This window comes from Xenopus laevis, chromosome 1S, assembly GCF_017654675.1.
Source record: "Xenopus laevis strain J_2021 chromosome 1S, Xenopus_laevis_v10.1, whole genome shotgun sequence".
Taxonomy (NCBI): domain Eukaryota; kingdom Metazoa; phylum Chordata; class Amphibia; order Anura; family Pipidae; genus Xenopus; species Xenopus laevis.
In genome coordinates this window covers 40581455-40597968 of record NC_054372.1, presented here as the reverse complement: position 1 = coordinate 40597968, position 16514 = coordinate 40581455, and the positions used below count along the sequence as shown (strand labels likewise).

The following is a 16514-nucleotide window of genomic DNA, read 5'->3' as shown; positions in this document are numbered from 1 at the left end:
TTTTTATCAATATAAATTCAGACAGACCGCAGGCAGTAATTCTATTATTAATCTACAGATATATAGGTCTCCAGCTGTTGTCAGGCTACTAATCCTAACATTATTGTTGAGCAACAGCTGAAGAGCTGCATTTTGTCAGTTTTGTCTTCCAGTGTAAGTTAAATCACAGAGAGTATGGAAATATATTCTGCAGTAATATTTAAATTTTATATAAAGCATTTTATATATTTTTGTTCACCCATCATTTTGTAGTGTAGCTGTGGGTCAACCCAAACTAACTGCATTCAGGGCTTTCCAAATATCCATTGACAACTGAGTAGATATCGATGTGGCTGATAAGCATGACATTTGGTTACAGGGAAATTAATGCAATCCATCTGAACTAATGGGCCATGCAGTACATCTGCTTGTATAGCTCCCTTGCTTTCAAATGATTTTATGGGATGTTTAGCTAAACTACAGTTCCCAGTATGCCTTAGGCTAATGATAAATGAGTAAATGAGAAGATGGCATCTATCACAGAAATGTCACTGGGTAAGGAACAAGAATTGCTTTTTTTTGTTGTTACTTTCACTTGCACCCAATATTATATTTTGTTTTTGTGTAGACATAATAACTCCTTACCTAACTTCCCTGAGAACCAATGCAATGTTGTTGGGTCTGTTTCGGGACACGGGAAGGCACTGAACAAAGTGCAAAATATTGGCTAATCGGGCTCCTTTCACACCCCAATAAATTACCTCAATATCTTTTCAGCCTGTCCAGGTTGAAAAGAAATTCCCAAGAGACAGATAGGGTTGGACTGCAAAAAACGAAATATAACTTTACGGGCATGGTATTGATATCTAACAGGCTATTTCAAGAGTAGTGATGAGCGCATCCAAAAATTGACAAGCGCGTTGATTTTCGAGTTTCACAAATTTTTTGCTGTTTCACGAATTTCGTGGGAAATTCGCAAATTTCTCGGCAAAACGGGAGAGAATCACCCATCACTATTCAAGAGTCTACCTAGTATTAATCTTTATTTGTACGAGACCGACATGTTACACAGCTTCTCAAAGAGATTGTACACTATTCAGTCCCTGTCCTAGTTTGTATAAAATGTATACAACAAAATGCACAATTACATAACACACAAGAAACCTACACATATACAATAATAATAATAATAATTTTTTTTTTGTTTGTTTCAGGTTTCCAAATCTGAAAAATATAATAGTATAAACCTGTCAGAAGACATGCAAGTGACATTCGAAATGCTACGTGCAAATATAACAAATAAAAAAACAAACAAATACAAAAAGTATTGTTGAAGTGATACCTATGTTGGCTAACAATTAAAATACATTACAAGCTTTGGAGCACCTTTGTCAGTTAACAAATACTACAATACTACAATGCTTTTTGTATTTGTTTGGATTTTATTTGTTATTTTTGCTACTGGCCAACAGGGTACCAGAGTTTTTGTGCAAATAGTTATACCAACTAAGTTTCCACTAAGAAAAATAGAAGAACCTTTATTTTATCATTCCCCCCAAAGAGCCCCTTCTGAAGTTGGAAGCCTAAGACAATCCTGTCTATGCCTCACTCTAATATCAGCACTGTAAAGCAATTTACATATTGTGGGTCTTTTTACTGGTGCAATTTTTCATGTGTTTTTCACGGTCTAGTGTTTTCCATCATGGTTTCCATCATTAGCAAGGGGTATACATTAGCAAGGGGTATACATTGGAGTGCCTGTACTCATTAACATTCAATTGACTGATTGATAGGGATAGTGGTCATTAAACTCTTATATTTTTCAGTATGTGGTACATTATTTCTGTGCAGATCTGACTAACTAGGAGTGGTGGAATCATAAACATTCCCCAGTAAGTACAGTATCTTGCTAATTTCTACATATAGCATCAGCAACAAGACGTGCAAAATAAATCACATATTTCATAAGGGCTGCTACTTATTTCTCAACTAGATTTCCAAGAACTCTCAATAATCTCTTTATAATAACTCTCTAATAATCTCTCTGTAATTCTAATAATCTCATTATAATTCAGCAGAAGCTGGATATAGACTGGATATCTTACAATGTTAAGTAAAACCACCCATCAAGCAATTGTGCCAGTTCTCTGACTTTTTATGGTGAGCCCTTTGAATGTTCTGCATAGAGAGCTGATTTGTAGGAAATTTATTGACATACAGAAGCACATGATAAGACTTACAGAAGAACAAAATATGATTTCTCATTAGAAATGAAAGCTCTTTCTTTAATTCCCCCGTCTTACATGTGCAATTGCTGCCATCTAACTCAGATTTCTGTTATTGCAGGCCAGAACAGAGAAACCAGCATGTTTTGTACAAATTCTTATTTCGATAAAAGATGGTAAATAACTAACAGGAATATTTAGATACAAAGATGGAAATCAAGACAAAAAGAATGATAATATAATATTAGGGATGTAGCGAACGGCGGAAAAAATGTTCGCGAACATATTCGCGAACTTGCGACAAAACATGCGAATAGTTCGCGAACGTCGCGAACCCCATAGACTTCAATGGGAAGGCGAATTTTAAAAGCTAGAAAAGACATTTCTGGCCAGAAAAATGATTTTAAAGTTGTTTAAAGGGTGCAACGACCTGGACAGTGGCATGCCAGAGGGGGATCAAGGGCATCTGTATCTGAAAAATCCATTGTTGACACAGCGCTGCGTTTTGTGCTGTAAAGGGCAGAAATCACACTACGTCACTCAGGTGATGTTTCTGGACACGGAATGTGAAAAAGCTCACACAGCTAGGTGGCACTTGGTTAAAGACTGGGCAAACAATGCCTGCAAGGGCAACGTATACACTACAGCAGTGGATACGGAATATATTATTGCTGCTTGGAAAACGTCACTCAGGTGGTGTTTCTGGAGACGGTATTATTATTGATATTTAGACAGAATGTGAAAAAGATCACACAGCTAGGTGGCAGTTGTTTGAAGAACAGATGCAGATGAGAGATCAGCAGCAGGACAGCTGCCCACAGCAGCTACATACAGAGCACTGCAGTAGAAGGTAGATTACTAGCCAGCAAAGCTACCTAACCTAAAATGTCCCTCAAATCCCTGCAGAGTTCTGTCCCTACAATACAGAGCAGTATCAAGTAGATTACTAGCCAGCAAAGTTACTATCAACTGTCCCTCAAATCACTAACAGCTCTCTCCCTACACTAGCTCTTCCAAGCACACACAGGCAGAATGAAAAAACGCTGCAGGGCCTCAGTTTATATATGGAAGGGGAGTGATCCAGGGGGTGTGGGGGTGGTCCAGGAGGGAGAGCTTCCTGATTGGCTGCCATGTATCTGCTGGTCTGGGGTGAGAGGGCAAAAATAAGCGCCAGCTAAGGCGAACCCAAATTGGCGAACGTCGCGCGACGTTCGCGAACATTCGCCGAACGCGAATAGTCGATGTTCGCGCAAATTAGTTCGCGGGCGAACAGTCCGCGACATCCCTATATAATATATTAGGCTAATAACTAAATATGCAATGCCTGCATAGTATTATTAAAGAATCACAGTGTGATCATATAGTGGAACAGATGGAACAGATGGATAGTAACAAATTGTATTTGGTAAGTAAATTGGTTAAAGTTTGATCAATGAATATGTCATTTGCAGTTACAACATAGGAGGGCTTCCATGACCTCTTTGGTCATACAGTAACACGATAATGCATTTTATTTTAATATTGGTACCTATTAGGCTGTCCAATATTCCATATAGTTATCTCTATATTTAAATGGCTCTTCTGTATATTTTAGGAGGATTTCTTGATTGTTTGGCTCCGGCCCTCTGTTAAAATGATCTCACAGTAGATCGGCATGGTTAGCCAAATTTCAGAATAGGGAAGTCTGGGCAGGAGAGTGGGTGATGTCAGACGTGCAGTGGTGCTGGTTAGTGGGCGGGTTCATGATATCAGAGGGTGGGGCTAGGTTGTAAAAAAAGAGTTCAGTTTATGGGGTGAAAGGCAATGGCACTGGCCAAGCCATACGCCAGCAATTAGTCCAATATAAAAGAAACGGCAATAACTTGATATGCTGCAACGGGGTTGATCCCAATTTTATTCCATAGTGCTATCACACTGCAGTTATGATCAAATGTTCAGGACCACCTGTCCCTTCCTCAGTGAACATCACTGGGTCAAAACCAGACAGGTGGCAATTTTAGCCAGAGGGGTAGGTATTGATGTCATAGGGGTGTAGCCTGGTGACCAACAATGGCATTATTTATGGAAAAGAGAGACAAACCAACACTTTCTTCATCTTCACCCTTCCCTGATCCCAGGCCCAGATCTGTGGTCAGGCTAAAAAGGCCAGGCCTAGGATGGCACAAAAGTTGGGGAGGCATGCTGCACGGCGGCTGCATCACCACAGGGGACTGGACTGGAGATTTTGACAGTGGTTTGAATCTCTTGTCCACCCAGTCACCAGTGGAAGAGATCACAATGTTATACAAATGCAGATAGTCCTATGTATCTAAGTAACTCACTAAATGAAGGAAGAGGCCCAGGTGCACCACCCTGAGCCTTCAGCAAAGGCAGCAGTTCAAAACCAAAAAATTGTAGAGCAGCCACTTGAGTCAAGGCAATCTTCCTCCAGGCAGTAGATATAAGTAAAATAGTTTATTAAGTCAGAAGAGATCACAATGGTCAAGAAGAAGCTGATTTGTGCGAGAATTGTGAGTGGAGGGGGGTTTCAGTGTTGAGGGGCCCAGGGGTGCAGCCTCTTAAAATCTGGCCCTGTCTAATCCAAATGTACCTTTTGGATATGTTTAAAGGGCTATAAGTGCACTGAAAACAATAACGGGGGAATGTAATAAAAGTCGGTAATAGAAAAACTATTTGCAATGCGAAAAGTTTTGTGCGAACAAATTTTAATTTGATATAGCTTTTACGAACCCGGAAACTGTTTAGAGACCGACAGTGGGAGACCGTTTGCGTATTTTGTATTTTGCACCAGTACGCAGTGAATGTAATAAAACTTCTTACTGAAAAGGTTGTTATGTTTGCTCCAAAAGATTACGACACCTTCAAGCACTTCTTAAGAGTGCACTATTGCAATTCGCAATGCGTAATTAAAATTTGCAGTGCAAATTTGCAGTTTAAGGAACAATATTACATTGCGAGATGTGGATTTTTATTCTTTTTGGTGCGAATTGTTTTGCTCTTTGTGACTTTTATTACATTCCCCTGTAAGTGTCATTTATTAGCCCCCGGGTACAAAACGCTAGAGTGTATCTCTTAGTGCTCACTTAACAAGCCCCAGGGAATGCCTCAGGGGGTGCAGGCCAGCCCTGTCCTTAGCACATTCCACAAGATGCAAGTTAGTGGGAGGTGGGTTGGATGCCCATGGGTTTCCTCCCACCCCTCACCAATGCAATGTAGACAGTGTTATATTTGTGGGGGAAGCTGCAGTAAGGCAATACTAGAAAGGCAGAACACTAATGTTTTCTGGAACATAACAGAGCACATTGGAGCCTTGCACATTTCAAATGCCTCTGAGGAAAGTCTATACAGTATTTTTCACATTCACTGTATGAGAAAGTAGACACCCAATTCCAAAAATATATAACAAAGTGGAAGAAAGTGAATTTGGAAAGCAAGTGAAATAAGAGAATTGCTTATGATACAGGGCTCTAATGCCAGATGATATTTCCAAACAGGAGGTTTATGAGTTCAGGATCCCGGTCGTTAGGGAAGATGAGAGAGTCAGCGATGTGGAAAGAAGCAAAAGAAATCTGATATAATCACTTTAGTTGGATTCTATCTCTTTCATTTTTTTTAGCAGCTTGCAGCTTTTTTTGAGTAATCTATCTTTTTTCAACAGTAAAAAGCCACACTGGCAATCACAGAAGGGAATAAAGAACGAGAAATGTGATGGCGGTTTACAGAGTTCAGCCTTCATTTTGTCAAAGGCATAGTCTATAAAAAGATGTTAAGCGATAACAAAAACAAGTTTATCATAGAAATAGAGTTTCTAACACAATATTCTGAATATCCACTTTGTTCTTCGTTATTGACTGTCTTGCTGGGAGCTATGACATTGTTTCTGCCTCACCAAAGGGATAATGTTAAAACAAATGTTATGGAATGAAAGAAAATAAATGAATATAGAATGGAGATTACTGAAGTCACCATTAAACAATTAACAATCATGTATTTATTTATTATGGCATGTATTAAAACAGTAGGACAAATGAGCTTGTGAAAGGATTTGGGGTTCTTAATAGCTGTAGAAGATAATTAACATGATAGGCGGTATATGATAATAACATGTCTAATGGCTGCAATATTATCTTAATATGCAACATGCTGTTGTCATATGGTCTATATGAAGAAATACGAAAATGCAGTGTAGAAAAATTCAGATATAATAATAATACATTTACTACATAAGTAGAAATGATTCATTCATATAAATGCTTATGTTTCTTGAATATGAATCATTAATATTGTAAAATATAAGGATGTTAGAAGTCACATATACAGGTAGGAAACTGTAGAACTGTAATCATTTAGCAGGTGACTTAAAATAAACAGTGGATGCCTTATATTTTATAATAACCAAATTTCAATAAATCAAGTGACATCCCTAAGCATAGGTAATGACATTACATGACATTACAAAGTACAATTTATAAGGATATATTTTGTAGGTTATATGTGGCTCCTGTGTATTATGATAATATCATGAGATGAAATATAAAGAACATGGGAACCTGGATATAAGAACAGATAGTTCTCATTCTCTCTTGAATAATATACTATTTATATTCAACCTTTAAATTGTCAAGAACATGGGGCATGTTGCCATAACTGTTTACTGGCATGGACAATAAATTGCCTCTTAAGTGTTAACAATAATAACAATAATAACAATAAGAAGAGTTCTGCACTTAACAGGCATGGACTTTGGTATTTTGTGCTTCAAAGTTTGGTCAAAACCCCTGTTTATGTCATTATATGGGGCCCCTGTTAGTGTCATAATACAAGTACACATACCTGAATGGCTGTACTATCTTGTGACAATTTCAGGAACGGCAAATAAGCATATACTGGAACGCCTACACTATTTTGCCTTTAGGCTAGGCCACTCCTAGCGGGGCTAGTCCATAGTTCAGGAACCTATATTCTGAATCTACATTATATGTGATCCCAGCTTATATGGTGTCTCAAAATGCTTCTGATTATTGTGCAGTTTTATTTGATTTTAATCATCATTAAAGATTTTTAATCATTAAACATCTTTATTCAGATGCTGTAGAGATGAAAATACTCACGTAGCCTTGCTTATGCCAACAACATTGTTTAAACAAAATATGACCACTACACAATAAACATAGCTTAAAATTGATATATATGATAAATAATTTATAAATATTATACATTATATATATAATTTTATATTTTATTTTTATTCTCCTATGTTGCTTTTTTTTATAATTTTTATTCGTGCATTCCAAGTTGACTTTTTGTGTTGGTTTTGTTCTTCTGCACATTATTAACTAGAGAACATTTACTTGCTTGAAAAACTGTAAAAGCCCAGATAGATTTATTTGCTGACTGAAGCATTAAATGCTATAAACTAGGTGGCACTAGTAGATGAATCAGAATGGAGACACACATATAGATAAAGCTGCAAAATATTGGCCACTTTTTTGGTCCTAAAATTGCTACTACTTCTTATAAACACACAATTTAAAAAAAACAAATGTTTGCTCATTACTCAAACAACTAAACCTCCGAAATTAAACACAAAATGGCAGATTCACTATAGGGCGAAGTGGCCAACGCTAGCATCAATTTGCCAGAAATTCCATCCACAGAGACATCGCCAATTCACAGGTGTTCGCTAGCGAACAAGACCATCGATAGGATTCGTTCACACTCTTTCACCAGCCGACTTTTCAGTCTGGTGAACGATTGTTACTCTGCAAATTCAAAGTGCAAATGTTACAGAACGTTACCGCTTTCGCCAGAGTTTACTTCGCCACCTCAGACCAAGCGAACTGATAAAACAAAGCAACATCTTCCTCAATCTTATGACATCATATCCTGTATGCTGGAAATGCATTAAAGTTGTCAAACACGCTGGCGACTTTTTTTTAAAGCTGGCAAGCAGGATTGCCTTCAAAAGTCCCAACTTTTAAAGACTTATGTGTGATAAAAAAAATTAAATAATTGGCTAGCGAAATAATTAACCAGCGTAAGGCTGCTGAGATGCAACTTCGCATTTTAGTGAATTAGCGTAGTTGTAACAAATTTGTGCCTGGTGAAGTGGTGCAGAGTGTGGCTTAGCAGTTGTCGATGATAATTCGCCCGTTAGTGAATTTGCCCCAAAGAGTTAATATGTTGAAATGTATGCTATGGGGCCCATTTATTGAAGGGTCGAAGTGAATTTTCGAATTCAAAAACGTCAAATTTCGAAGTGAATTTTTGGGTACTTCGACCATAGAATAGGCCAAAATTCATTTTGAATTGAAAAAAACGTAGAATTACGAAAAACGAAGTACTGTCTCTTTAAAAAACTTTGACTTCGACACTTCGCCACCTTAAATCTGTCGAATTGCTGTTTAGCCTATGGGGGACCTCCTATAACTGAGTGTTTGGCTAAGTTTTGAGCAGTCAAAGTATTTTTTTGTAAAATCGTTCGATTCGAACGATTTAATCGATCGAACGATTTTTACTTTGATCGAAAAACGGCCGACTATTGAAGTATCAAATTTGATGGTCGAATTTTCGAAGTTGTTTAACTTCGTAATTCGACCCATAGTAAATGTGCCCCTATGTTCAGATCCTTTCAAGAAGACCTTTCCGTATTATTATCACAAGTCTATAATCTTCCTCCTGAAATCTTTTTACAATTATTTCCTAGCTCAGTGTTTCTCAGAATGTCAATAGAAAGAGAGCTAAAATTGCTTGGTAACATGCAGAGACCCGATATTACTTTCAAGTGTAGCATATTTTGTAAAAACAATTACAGACATTTAAAATGACCTGGCATAAAATTATATTGCCCCCCTTTTTTTTTTTTACTAATTTGGGTTTGAAAATCATATTCATCCTGCTTTATCCTATAGGTTTTAACTTCCTATTTTAGTTTTAGGAAATAGCCAATAGAATAAGAAATGAAAAATATTAGCAAAAATACTTTTTATATACTGTCTGTTTTCCTTTTTCCACTATCCTTACTCAACCTCAAAACTTAGCCCTTCCGAAAGCTACTTTTTCTTCAATAGATTATTTGTTTTGTCTTCCCAATTCTAGTTTTAAGAGAAATATAGATACTGGACTTTGCTGATAAGAAATGAAAAATGGTTGCAAAGATGTTTTGCTTTCTTTAAGCTAACACGCTATCTCATAAACAGACTGTGACAATCAGTTTAGGAGTGCTAGACAAAATTTGCCTGTTTTGCTGCGTTATTTATTGTCTGCTAGACCCAAACGGAGTAGAAGGTTGTTTCTGATATGAACATTTCCACCTTTAGCCAATATTGTTTTTTCTATGTTAGATATTGATGCTGTTTAGCATTGGCCATTTTCAGAGAGCTGAGAAAAAGGAAGAACTTACACCAAAATATTCCTATTATTTTCTTTTTGGTCAGGCTTTTTCAAAGCAGCAGTTCTATTAAAGGGCATGTAAAGGCAAAAAAATAATGAAAAAGAAACCTATCTCCAATATACTTTGATTAAAAAATGTGTACCGTTTTTATAAGAAACCTGACTGTATTCATTTACTGCTATGGATAGGAATTGTCAGACGGTCCCTAACTGCTGAGCAGGGAAACAATCATACTTATGAACAGCAGGGGGAGCCCCGCCTTACTTCCCAGCCAGGCAGAACTCAAGCAGCTTTGTTTATGATGATCCCTAAGCAGCCCAGACCACACTGAGAATGTGCACAGTCTTAGTCTTGCAAAGATGTTTAACAAAGTTACAAGATGGTGACCCCCTGTAGCCAACTTTGAAAGCATAAATGATTTGTTTGATTAGGCTTGTGGTGCAGTAAGTTCATGTTTATATTTAGTATACAAAATACAGCATTTCTAGCCTTATTCTATTTTAGACTTTACATGCCTTTTAAATTGTATGGCTGCTATTCTACTTACCTATTAACAAAGCCTTTAAACCACAGCAGGTACAATGTCCTGAAGCATTTAATTGCTGGGGTCAAAGGGTCTATAAACCCACTGTTTACATTACTGCTGGATTTTAGCCCTTACCAAGACAATTAAATCATTAAATTGAGTAGAACATTTACAGCTTACAGTTTAAAATTTTTCCTTTTATGAAAACAAAATATTTTATAGTTCTGAAAAGGAGCAGATATTTCAGTCACAGCCAGTTCCTCTAAATGGACGCTTTGATCACACTGGTAATTGAGGTTACTGAGAATATGAAAACCAGGATCATGAAATATGTTTAGTGCAATGAAAAGTAAAAAAAATGCGGTGGAAGATTTAATCTCAAGGCTGCTGCATAAAGTCAGAGGTCGCTGATGCATCAGCACTCGCATACATGTTAACCACTACGCAAAAGAATTCATATTCAGTAATAAGGAACATTCTGTATTTTCATATTTTCATTTTAATACAGTAATGGCCAATTCTTCCTGTAGTAACAGTGGTGTAGACCGGGATAAAGAGTGTTTAATAAAATGGTAGCACAATAATCAGTAGGTCTGCCTTGCACAGTTAGGGGCGGATTTATCAAGGGTCGAATTTCGAGGGTTAATAATAAACCCTAGAATTCAACCCTCAAAGTAAAATCCTTCAAATATCGAATTCAAAGGATTTTAGCACAAATGCTTCGACCTTCCCCAGCACTTCTCTAAGCTTTTTTGATCTAATAAAAATCATTTGATCGATAAAATCTTTCAAATCGAACAATTCGAAAGTTTTTAAGCGATCGATCGAAGGATTTTTATTCGATCAAAAAAGGCTTAGAAAAGTGCTGGGGAAGGTCCCCATAGGCTAACATTGCACCTCAGTAGGTTGGTAGCTCGGTGGCGAAGTATGAAGTCGAAGTATTTTTTAAAGAGACAGTACTTCGACTATCGAATGTTGAACGATTTTTACTTCGAATTGTTCGAATCATTAGATTAGATCGAAATCGGTCGAATTTGACCAATTTTATGGCTGAAGTACCCAAAAAAATACTTAGAAATTCGAATTTACTTTCATTCGAATTCTTCACTTGAGCTTAGTAAATCTGCCCCGTAGTGTCCATATGTGCTGAAGAGAGAATTATTAACATAGAGATTGTATTTTCACTCTGTTTCTGGGTTTCTGCTGGACACTCTGGATCCCTCCCACTCCGCAATTATGAAAAATACCCTAGTGTATGTTGTGTGGAACTTTTGCAATCTCCACTGGGGCAGGGACTAAATGTAGAATATGGGGAAGGTCCCCATAGGCTTGGCTAAGTTTTTTTGGTGGAAGGATAATCCTTCGATCGATCCATTCGATTCGAAGGATTTAATCGTTCGATCGATCGATTATTCCTTCGATCGTTCGATCGAAGTATTTGCGCAAAATCCTTCAACTTCGATATTCGAAGTCGAAGGATTTTCATTACCAGTCGAATATCTAGGGGTTAATTAACCCTCGATATTCGACCCTTGATGAATTTGTCCCTTACTGTTTTGTCAGTTAATGTAAATTAATAAGTAGTTAATTCAGCCTTGGGTTAGGAGTCAGCTCTGTTTCAGCCCACAAAATGAAGCAACAAGCAATTCCAAGAGCATTTTTTTAATGTCACTGACAAATGTTCCAAGGAGACAGATCATTAGGTTCAAACTACCCAGTGTGGAGATTGGCATTCTCATACTACAGTGGGTGAAAGTAGTCATACATGAGCTGGACATTAGGATCTCCAACCAGTAGGTCAGTTGCCTAAAGTAGGAATTGTTATAATATTGCTATCCACAGAGATGGCCAAATAGCTACTAGTTCCTTTAATTTTGGCTCAAGCCCCCAGGGCACTGAAGACAGAAATTGTTTTCTTATGACCCACCAAACTGCAATCCAATAAGATGACTGGGTTGGCTTCTAAACCTGTCCCCAATGTGCTCTATATGCCCAGATAGTTGGGTAATCTTCCAGACTTTTGACCAAATGTATGGCCATCATTAGGGGGCACATTTACTATGGGTCGAATATCGAGGGTTAATTAGCCCTCGATATTCAACCATCTAAGTTAAATCCTTTGACTTCGATATTCGATATTCGAAGTCGAAGGATTTACCGCAATTCGTTCAATCGAACGATCGAGGGAAAAATCGTTCGATCTTACGATTAAATCCTTCGATTGAACGATTTTCCTTCGATCAGAAATTGCTAGGAAAGCCTATGAGGACCTTCCCCATAGGCTAACATTGGTGCTCGGTAGGTTTTAGGTGGCGAAGTAGGTGGTCGAAGTTTTTTTTTAAAGAGACAGTACTTCGACTATTGAAAGGTCGAATGGTCGAATAGTCGAGTGATTTTTAGTTCGAAACGTTCGATTCGAAGTCGAAGTCATGGTCGAAGTAGCCAATTCGATGGTCGAAGTAGCCAAAAAAATACTTCGAAATTCAAAGTATTTTTTATTCTTATCCTTCACTCGAGCTTAGTAAATGTGCCCCTAGATCTTGTTAACAGGTTGCTGGATGTGAGCAGTAAGACATGCGTTGTTGAGGGTTTACATGCAATATTATTACATTCACCTGCAAATAAAAAAAAACAAAAATAATCTAAAATTCACCATCCATCCAAACTTTATTAAAAGTAGTCACTTGTTGTATACTGTAGCTTGTACAACAAAGATTCCATTTATATACTGAAATTATGTAGTATGATTCATGTTAATTGGATATAAAATGAAGGATACAAATCGGTATTTAAACATGAATTCTTATTTTCAGACTGACCAGCCCAAAGAAACAGTAGGATATAGCCACTTTACATTTATGATTGTCAGAATGAATCAGTGCTATACTTCCCGTGCTTGAATGAAACATAATGTCTTATAAAACAAACTATTACTTCAAGCATACCAGTTGCCATTCCCCTGTTACCATTAATGACACACTACTCAAAAATATGCCTGAGGCGTCTATTCCAATGGTTCATTGGTTGATTTACAATGTCATTTAAAAGCTAATTACATATTCCATAATTAATTGATCACAGTAGTAGTTACACTAGTTTGTAATTACAGACAAGAGACAGAGGGAATGCACCGTTGACCTGACATAAAAATATATTTTTTAATCATAAAGGGGGAGTCTGGTACTGATTATTAGGAAAGAAGCCTTTGACTAGGTAAGTGAAAGATTTATTACTAGAAAATATTCAAAGGTATCTCAGCTGATGGTCCTCACTTCTTCCACTTCTTTCTGTGTCCCCTTGGGGGGGGGTTGCAAGAGTTTTTAATCCTGGAACAGTTTCATTGTAATAATATTTATTAATAATGTTGCGCATCCCCACTTCTGCATTCAAATAAACTGGAGAGGTTAAATGCAAAAGTTAAACGAGCATTTAGGAGATAAAAGATTGCTAGGAGAGAAGTAGAGATGAGATGGAGAATTGAAATACCCATGTGATAGCATCAGAGAGGGTTATCGAGAACAGGAGTAGAGGATGAAAATATGAATAAATGATGATGAAAATAGGGGAGCAAAAAGAGAAAATTAAGGTAGAATACTGTAGAAGATTGAAAAATGGTGGGAGAATGATATATATATATGAAATAATGTGGGGTAATATATGATAAGCTCGGGCAATACAGGCAGGGTACAGTGTTTGCAGAATTGACAGCCAAGAAAGTTATATGCACAATTTTAATTTTGGGGTCCCTTTAGGTTTAATATATACATGCTGGGCATCAAACTGTTTACTAGAAGGAAATACCAAAATGGAAATAGCAAAATAGCTTTGTATTAAAGTTGGTAAAACCAGAAACTGTTGGTGGTTGTGGCTTATAATTGTATAAGTCTCTTATTTCAGCTCAACATAGCCTTGGCGTACATACAGTAGTATCCCTCAACTTTTTTAACTCCAATTCAAGCACTGCCTCCCCGCTTTGTTTTTGGGTCATAGTCTTGTGTGGTTTGTTAAAGCGGTTGGTATAGGTTTTATCAAATCTTGGAAGTGGAGTGATTGCCAGGGTGTGGAGTCTGGCATGCACTTACATTTACATAGTATACTACTGTATTTATAAATATTGTAGGCTATATTTACCAAAGTTTACAAAAAGTTCAAACATTGAAATTTGCTCCCTTTTCATTGACACTTGCAATTTTTGATTTTAAAACATTCAGGTTTTTTTTTTGGAAATTGCTTTTGACTTTGTTTTTATATCAGTTATTCTATAATTTATTAAGCATCGAAAACAAATCCAACATTGATATAAAGTATATAGTGTAAAGCATTTTTATAAACAAAGGCTGAAGGTTTTGTTTTTTTGACAAACAAAAAATGAATAGAATTACTAATGTAAATGTAATTATATGGCAAAGCCAAATGGATTTCCAATATATCAAGAGAACTATATGGGTCAAGAGGCTATGTCTATTGTCAATAACCCCTAAGTTGGCAGCCACATACAGAAAATGTAATCATTTTTTGTTTAAATGTGGTTCAGTTGAATATGACCCACAAAAAAATTCCAACACTTAAGTGTGTTGCTCCATAAATGTGTTTTACTTGTAATTTAAATATTTAAAAAGTCAATACATTTAATTATATAACAACAAAGTCTTGAAAGTGAAACACGCACATATATAAATAAATATTAATCAATCTTATCGTCCATTTCTATTTCCCATGCTTATTTCTCATTAAATTTTACGAGCAACTTTATAGAAAAATCACACATTTAACTTACAGGATAGATGTAAGATGAAATTTCAGATGTAAATGTGTTGAGGGTTTTCATGCATATGTAATGCAGGCGAGATAGCAAATCTCATTAGTGTTTTCACTCAAGGGCAGCGCTGCATATGATTTGCTTTCCTGAGTATTATGCTTAGGTTAATTTTAAGAGTACACTTGGTCTACCCTGCTAAATAATGCTGACAATAACTGAAATTAGTAAAATGTATTAATCCTTGCATGTCTATCTCAAGAGAAATAAAAGCCTAGATATTCCTCTTCAAATGTGCATTTCATATATCTATTGCTTTGTCTCTCCAGTGGCCTTAGACTTTTCTTTGTTCTCTTCTTTAACTTCCAGTGAATCCTCCATATATGAAGGTTTAAATGAGAATTCAACCTTAAAGTTAAAAAAACCCTACCCCCCTACCCTTCATAGACCCTCCCCATTCCTCCCCCTAAGTGCCTAAGTGTCACCCCGGGCAAATGCCCCTAACTCTTTACTTACCCCTCGGTGCAGATTTAGGCATCAGAGTTCACGGGAGCCATCTTCTCTTCGGAATGAGACCGGCATGGCGGTGCATGCGCAGTTGGAGCAATTTTCTGTTGTGCAACAACTGCACATGCGCTGAAACCAGTCTCATTGTGAAGATATCTGAAGAAAAGAAGATGGTGCCTGTAAACTCCGATGCCTGAATCTGTACCGAGGGGTAACTAAAAAGTTAGGGGCATTTGCCCAGGGTAACACTTAGGCTGGAGGGAGGGGAGTCTATGTGGGGTAGGGTTTTTTTAATTTTAGGGTTGAATTCTCCTTTAAAAGTCTTTAATAGAGCAGGAACTACCAACATTTCACATTGCCATACACCTCAGAACTCACCCACCAAGTCTACTTTCTAACTTCCTTGATGCATATAAGGTACGCCATCATTCACATTCCTACTGATACCAAATAAATTCAGCCAATAAGTTTATATCTCCACTTTAGAGGATCATACCCCAAGCATGAGTGTGCAGGTTCTCATCGGAGCACCAGTGCTTCTGTAAAAAAATTAGAATTGGGGTGGCATGCCACCCCTAAAATCTTGCTACCCTAGGCTCAGGCCTTTGTGGCTTACCCACAAATCCAGGCCTGGTGATCACTCAACTATGTCTCTGTATTTGTCTCTTTTGTATCTTGTGTCTCAAATATATCCCTTGTGACTAGAGTGGAATTCCTTGTATGTAGGGTCTCTTTGCTTCCTGTTTTGGTTTTAGTCTTTGCAAAGCAAATTTAGGAATTGCACACACAACTTGTGTTAAATAGGTGTGTCACATCTTTATGTTTGCAGCAGAATATAAAGTTTTAAGTAGTTAATTCACCCTGATATCTGATGAAAGGTGGCTTGACTGCCGGAAACTTTTTCTTCTGTTTACGATCCAGGGAACATCTGTACCAATACCTAAGCTTAATTAGATTTTGGCTTCCACCCCTTCTTACACTGCAGAAAGTATTGAAAACACTGCTGAGAGCGGCAATCTCTAAGGGGCGAAGTGAATTTGAAAAACGTCGAATTTCAAAGTATTTTTTGGGTACTTCGACCATCGAATAGGCCAAATTCGACTTTGATTCGAATAGAAAATACTTTGA

At 37.1% G+C, this 16514-nt stretch overlaps 1 protein-coding gene across 2 annotated transcripts in view; it reads right to left on the bottom strand.

The window, feature by feature from the left end:
- The window catches only part of marchf1.S (membrane associated ring-CH-type finger 1 S homeolog), a 67513-nt gene that overhangs the window by 26239 nt on the left and 24760 nt on the right, over positions 1 to 16514 (bottom strand). The gene's annotated exons all lie outside the window — the stretch shown is intronic.